This window comes from Limulus polyphemus, unplaced genomic scaffold (genome assembly GCF_000517525.1).
Source record: "Limulus polyphemus unplaced genomic scaffold, Limulus_polyphemus-2.1.2 Scaffold2905, whole genome shotgun sequence".
Lineage (NCBI taxonomy): Eukaryota > Metazoa > Arthropoda > Merostomata > Xiphosura > Limulidae > Limulus > Limulus polyphemus.
Genome location: NW_013668515.1, coordinates 126,772 through 134,202, shown reverse-complemented (window position 1 = coordinate 134,202; position 7,431 = coordinate 126,772). Strand labels below are relative to the sequence as shown.

At 36.8% G+C, this 7,431-nt stretch overlaps 1 protein-coding gene across 3 annotated transcripts in view; it reads right to left on the bottom strand.

Moving 5' to 3' along the window:
- The window catches only part of LOC106468182 (calcium-binding protein E63-1-like), a 36,841-nt gene that overhangs the window by 10,087 nt on the left and 19,323 nt on the right, over positions 1-7,431 (bottom strand). The window lies entirely within an intron of this gene.

Here is a 7,431-nt window from a genome sequence, read left to right as displayed (position 1 = left end):
AAAACAAACAAACAAACAAACAGTCCCCCGGTGGAACAGCAGTAAGTTAACGGACTTACAAGGCAAAAATCCGCGGTTCGATTCTTCGCATGGGGACTCAGCAGATAGCCTAATATGGCTTTGCTATAAAACAAACAAACAATCCTCTAGCCTGTAAACTTATCTATCTTAACAATTAACGTTAGAGGGTATGGGGACAATATGTGCGTTTTCCCTTTTTCATTTATTTACTAGCCTTTTTTTTGTGCTGATGTTGGTAACTAAAAACAGAAAAAGAAAATAAAGTAAGCTTCTGTTGTTAAACAGATCGTCTTAAAACAAACTTTTGGCAACGATACGGAATTTACTGTCATCATTTGTGTCATGTTTATGATTGTGAAGAAACTCTGAAACATCTATTTGGGCATTACCAGGACTTAGAATGACAGTTACATTTTTCGTTTCAAGGTTGTGTGTATTTTTGTCTCCGTAATGGAAATATTCTCTCAGTGACTGAGATTCTAAACTGAATCATACATGACGCAAACTAAGACGTATCTGTAAATACAAAAATGTGCTACAGGTGACGCTGTATATCATAGTATTTGAAAATACCAACATACTTTACCACTAATCATGACACAAACAATAAATAGGGCCTGGTGGCTAGAGAGCTCGACTCGCGATTTGCGTGTCGTGAGTTCGATTGTTTTTTGTTCGTAGTTAAGTGCAAAGCTACACAATGGGCTATCTGTGCTCTGCCCACCACGGGTATCGAAATCCGGTTTCTAGCGTTGTAAGTTCGCAGACATACCGCTGTGCCACTGGCGAGGGGACGAGTTAGAATCCCGTTACCAAACATGATCATCCTTTCAGCCGATGATACTGTCCTTCTCACTACCTGTAAGACTATGATCACTTAACCGCTTTCTCCAGGCCACTGTTGACACATTACTCCATTGGGCCCATCACTGGCGTCTTATTATCAATGCCCTTAAAATTCGGGCTATTCTGTTTTGCCCAACCCGTCACAAGTTCTGTCCCTGTCGTGACCTTTCTATCTTTAATGTTCGTGTTGAAAACGTTCCCCTCACACTTTCTAACTCTGTCAATTACCTTGGTGTAACTTTCGACAAACATCTCACCTGGAAAGACCATCTAAACACCCATAATACCAAAGTCTCTTCCCGGTTGCAGCTTCTACTTTGCCTTTCGGGTACCACCTGGGGCTTAAATCCTCCTCTACACCTATAAAACCTTTATTCTCCTTTGTCTCGCTTACGGTCATACTCCTTGGATATCTGCACCTTCTTCCGTCTACTATCACCTACAGGTTCTAGAGCGCCATGCTCTGCATTTAGCTTTTCTCGTCCAGCTGCCCAGTCCCACTCGACCACTCTATAGCCATATTTCATTTTCCCATATTCTTGCTAATCTCCGAGTTCTTCGTCTTCATTACGTCCAGAGTTGTTTACGTACCCAAAATCTTCTCTTTGCTGCTGCCCTTGAAACCCCTCTCCAGCGCCCTTTCTGCAGTACGCCTCCTGCAGAACATCTCCTGAACCTGTATGGTCTGTCCATCCAACCCGACGGTCCCGAACACGTTGATCTTCCATAGTCTGACCTTCCTCCTTATATCTGCCCAACTGGTTCAGATTCTCTAGAACTGACTCACTAAAGATCGCTTCCTACATTGTCTCGTGTTAACTGCCTCATCGTATCATCATTTCATCTTGTGTCACATCAGCTGTTCTTTGTCACCTGTCTCTAACCCATTCCTCTTTTCTATTTTGATCACTCCCATGGGTGAAGAGAGGGCATAACCCTCTAATGGCCCGCCAGTCTTTGTCTGGAACGGACTTCACCTTTACTTACCTACCTACAACATGAAATATCACAACGTTTCACCACGTTGACGTAGCTTCATCGAGTGATCCTAACAAATAAGACAAACCAAACATAAATGTCTGTCACTTGTTTTTCTTGTCAAGTTAACATCTCTGTCAGAATCAACTGATGACCAACGTGGTGAAACATTGTGATATTTCATGTTCATTTTTCTAAACCTCATTTTAGTTGTTTTAACTATTTGATCAAATTACCTAGTCGATCATATATGATTTATATGCCTGTAAATCTATATACTACTAAAACTATGAGATTGTTTGTTTGTTTGCTTGTCTATAATTAAATACAGCAAAAACGGCGCACAATAGCCCATATTTGTAATGAAATGAGAATAAAAACAGAATAAAACAAATTTCGTTAAAATCGGGCTACGGGTCACCGAGTTAGCGCCGTTTTTCGGGTCACTTTTTATGAAAATTTCTAGCATGAGTAATTTTACATCACACTACCGTTTGAGCTCTTCACGAAACTTCTTCGTTCAAATCCATTTCCTTGTCAATGTTCCCATCTTCATTAAAAGGCGTAAGATGTCAAAAAAATAAGATCTTGAAGAATTTCTCAATAACGTGCCTTGGTTATGGTAAGTAATTCGAAGAAAAAATAAAGTGTTACTGTTTCTTATCTGTAGCAGGTTTAAGAGGAAAGACCACAACATAATGAACTAATTCATCACAATACCTGAAAACTCTGACTTCACTTTTTTGAAAAATGAAATGGTTTTTCCTTTTACTCCCGATCAACAATCAAATATCTTTTCTTGAATTATGAATATGAATGGATTGAAATATTTACTTAAAATAAACCTTCATTTCGGTGCAATATCGAAATTTGCTTGAATTATTTATAACCTCTGAATAGTGGGTGACCCAACTGGTCACGGGTGGTCTAGTTAACATTTAAATTATCTTGGTTATTTTAAAGAGGCTACAGATAGGTAACTCATACTAGAGAAAGCGTGAAAAACAACAACATAACAAACAGTACGAAAGAGTGAAACACTTACTTCAGAATGATTGTCAAGGCAACCACATATGCATTACTTTCCATAGTAGCATGTCATATATTAAATAGGATAATAATGTTAATAAAAAAATCACTAATATCTGAACTTAGTACTCAAGATTATCACTAGAGGTGAGGACTAAAAAATATGATTTTGTTTTTGTTTGCTTATTTTTTGTTGAACGCAATGCTGTACAATGGGTTATCTGTGCTGTGCCCACCATGAGTATCGAACCAGATTTTTAGACTTCATACTTACAACTGAGCCATTGGAGGGCAAAAAAAAATATAAGGCTATTAAAAATCTACACTTGATAAAGTGTCGTATCTTTGTATGACTGTTGTAAGCTCTCGTGCTTCCCAAAGGTAACAACATAGACGTTGAAAATAGGTTTCTTTATTTGCTTCAGATATTCGCAGAATTTTATGACAATGGATCGCGAACCATGGGCTCTCGGATTCACATTTCGAGCTCGATAACCACTTAGCCACACCCAGTCCTAAAGAGCGTATCGTTGCTTTTTTGGTTAGTGATCAGTCTTCACTTTTTTGTATTCGATATTTTATTTGATTAGATTGTTTGTTTGTTTGTTTGTTTTGAATTAAGCACAAAGCTACACAATGGTCTATCTGTGCTCTGCCCACCACGGGTATCGAAACCCGTATTTAATATAAAAATATTCAAAGTACCACCAGGTGAGAAATATTGTTTATTTTTATTTATACTCTGGAATTTCGTTGGTTGGTTGGTAGCGCTTTCGCAGCATTAAAGTACTTCTAATTTTATTGTTAAATATCTTTCACAAAATAAAATGGAAAACAACAACAACAACAAGTAGAAAAGTTCTTGTAATAGGTCGTGGGTACTTAAGATACAGCTGTAAAAATATTCTGAGCATCTTTATGGACTTTGACTTGCATTTTTATCATGAACCTTTTTTTGATGATTCATTCTAAATCTTAAATTTTCTGTTTGGCTAACGTAAAGTCACCACATATTGTACATTTTAACATATAAATAAGGCTTAAAATTTAGCTGAAATTAATATAAGTTATTTATCTTAAATGTGTTTTTTTTTGTAGTTAAGCACAAATCTACACAATGGGCTATCTGTGCTCTGCCCACCACGGGCATCGAAAGCCGGTTTTTAGCGTTGTAAGTCCGCAGACATTCCGCTTTGCCACTGAGGGGCTATTTATCTTAAGATCCACCATTTATTCCGAAAAAAATTCAATAAACTACCAACTTAATACTAAGTGAAAAATAAAATATATTTTAAAATGAACTTGAAATTGAAGATATTAAAGCTTTAGAAATACGAGAGAGTTAACTACAGAAAGCCGACGATGACATAACCTCAAATAAATTAGCAAAAGACCAAGCAGTATACTTCACGAGAAAATAGAATAAAAACTGTAAGAAAGAAGAAGAAAACAGTAAAACAATTCGGGATAAAATACATCAAGTCTCCTTTAAAAATAACACAAGTAGAAATTATGCCAGAGCATATAACCCCAAAGAACTCTCTTCTTCTTCATCGGGATTCGGTCCATGTTTTGAACCAGGGAGGATCAGGTTCAGCGTAGACCTCTTCCTCTCCATGAAGAGTTTGAAAACGAAACAGTCAATTTTTCAAATCCTTCTCGTCCCCGATCTTTTAAAGTATATAGAGGAGGAACAACCAGATATTATCCTATGAAAACTAGAAAAGACATGCACCGTCGAGAAAATTATAGGGAACAGTAAAAAAAATTAAAAAATACAGTATATTGGCAGTAACATTATAACAACCCTCAGTGCCATCTTCATGGCCCTGCATGGTCAGGTGGTTAGGGCGTTCGACTCGCAATCGATACGAATCCCCTTCACGCCAAAGATGCTCGCCCTTTCAGCCGTGGGGGCGTTATAATGTGACGGTCAATCCCATTATTCGTTGGTAAAAGAGTAGCTCAAGAGTTGGCGGTGGGTGGTGATGACTAGCTGCCTACCCTCTAGTCTTTCACTGCTAAATTAGGGACGGCTAGCGCAGATAGCTCTCGTGTAGCTTTGCGCGAAATTCATAACAAGCCATCTTCATAACATTCTCAGAGAAATAGGTTCGAAAGTAAAATACAAAAGAGTTGAATAATTCGAAAAACGTGTGATGCCGTTGCAGAAACGATCGAACCAATCACAGATAACGAAGAGTGGGTCAGTAGCGGTAGGGCGCATCAAGTTCATGTATTGGGTCGTCAAGAAATTAATGTCGCGTTTTGGAATACTTTTATTAACCACCCCCCAAAAAACGTACATTACGTATAGTTAAACGAACCACCTAAACGTCATGTTAGTGAAGCCTATATAATGTGTAAAGTTTAGTATACTCTAATCCCTTATAGAGATGGTACACGACGAAACACACATTCGACATGTAATGCTGTTTGAATACAAGAAGGGAAACAACGCATCTGTAGCTACAGAAAATATCCAAGAAGTTTATGGAAATGTTTTTAACGTCCACAAGTGTCAACGATGGTTCAGCAAATTTTGTTTAGGTGACTTGGCCTTAAAAACTGCGATGGCAGGGGCCGACATGTTGGAATTGATATTGATGCTCTGAAGACACTTGTTGTGTCTAACTCATGGCCCTGAAATTGCATGTGTCTCACGAAACAATACGTAAACATCTAAGGAATATGGGGAAACTCCATAAAGAAGGTGTTTGGGTGCCTTACGAACTCTCCGATGATTATCGTTTTCAACGTATGAACGTTGCTTCGTCTTTTCTGGCGCGTGAACCATTTTTGGACAGAATTGTCACCGATGATGAAAAAAGGATTCTCTATGCGAATATTAAACACCAAAAACAATGGCTCAGTCCTAGACAAAAACCACTTCCGACCCTAAAACCTGGACTCCATCCGCAGAAAGTGATGCATTGCATCTGATGGGACATTAAAGGAGTAATTCATTTCGAACTCCTCAATCCACAGCGAACTGTCAATACAGAGATCTACCGTTAGCAACTGGAACGTTTAAACCAAGCCCTTCATCAGAAACGCCCTTCACTCGTCAATCGGAAAGGTGTTCTTCTCCACGACAATGCACGTCCACATGTGGCACGTTTGACGCAACACAAAATGATGGAGTTTGGTTGGGAAGTTCTCTCCCACCCACCATATTCTCCAGATATGGCACCATCAGATTGCCATCTTTTTCGTTCGCTGCAACACCATCTTAATGGGAAAATGTATGCAAATGTGGAAGGTGTTAAAAAGAACATCAACGTGTTTTTTGCTTCAAAGCCAAGTGATTTCTTTAACCAGGGCATTAACAACCTGATTGTAAGATAGAAAAGCATCATCGATAAGGATGGAGACTATTTCATTTAATAATTGTTTTGTTTGGATATATAAGTTGTTCGGGTTTTTTCATCTAAAAAAAAGCGACAATAATTTCTTGACGACCTAATATCTAATGTAATCTTTCAAATAATGAAATTTATTTACTAAGAAAGGATTTATCTTACTGCTCCATCCGCTAGTCTCGTCACTTAAAAATAGAACAAGATAGAAATAATCTTATTAGGCGAATCAGATTCAAAGCGTTTTATACACGACAATATCAAACTTATAACCAAGTTTTACACAAACACCTGGCACTAGTACTGAACTGGATACATTATTTAATCAAATAAACAATACCTTTGATTTCAACACAATATAAATATTATAATAATACTAAAAAAGAATACTTTACATAACTGCTTTTCAAAGATATCATATTTAAAAAAGCTGATAAAGGGAACACAATAGACAATAGTTTTCATATCAAATGCGTTTTATGATACAATGATTAACGAACACTTAAGATACAATACAACTTATACAAAATTTGAGAAAAAATATTATAATAAAGACATATTGCAGAACATGAAATCGTTTATTCAAAAATACAAGACACAACTTAATAAACTGGAAAGAGATTACTTAGTTAGTTTTACTCCGATTACAAGTTTATTTTAGGTTTTATCAAAACCGCATGAACGCGAATATATTATCTTTTATTTTAATTTAAATAATTATTATTTACAACTTGCTGAACCTTCTTGTTGCCTTAGTAGACCTATTGTTGTAGGACATCGATGTTTTACTCGTCGTATTAGTATTTTGTGGAAGAACTGTTAAATCCATATACATAAACTGTAAAAATTTTGAGTTATGCGAGAGATGATTTAACTCAAACTTCCTAGTGAAATTGGCCATAATATCAGTTTAATTACACTAGATGTCGTATCATTACATACTAATCTAATCAAAAACACGTTAAGTGTGAAAAAAAAAGGTACTGCCAAAAAAAGAAAAAAAGAAAAAAGATGTGTGTGACTTAAAAGAATGAAATAAAAATTTGTGGCCAAAAATGGTAGCTACACTTATAGCATTGATAAGAATTTTACAGTAAATATTCATTCATCAGTTATCCAGGCCCCATTTTTTTGTTAAACTTGGGGCATGATGGTGAGTAAAACAAAATACGCGGCCTAGCTAACTAATGAATGAATA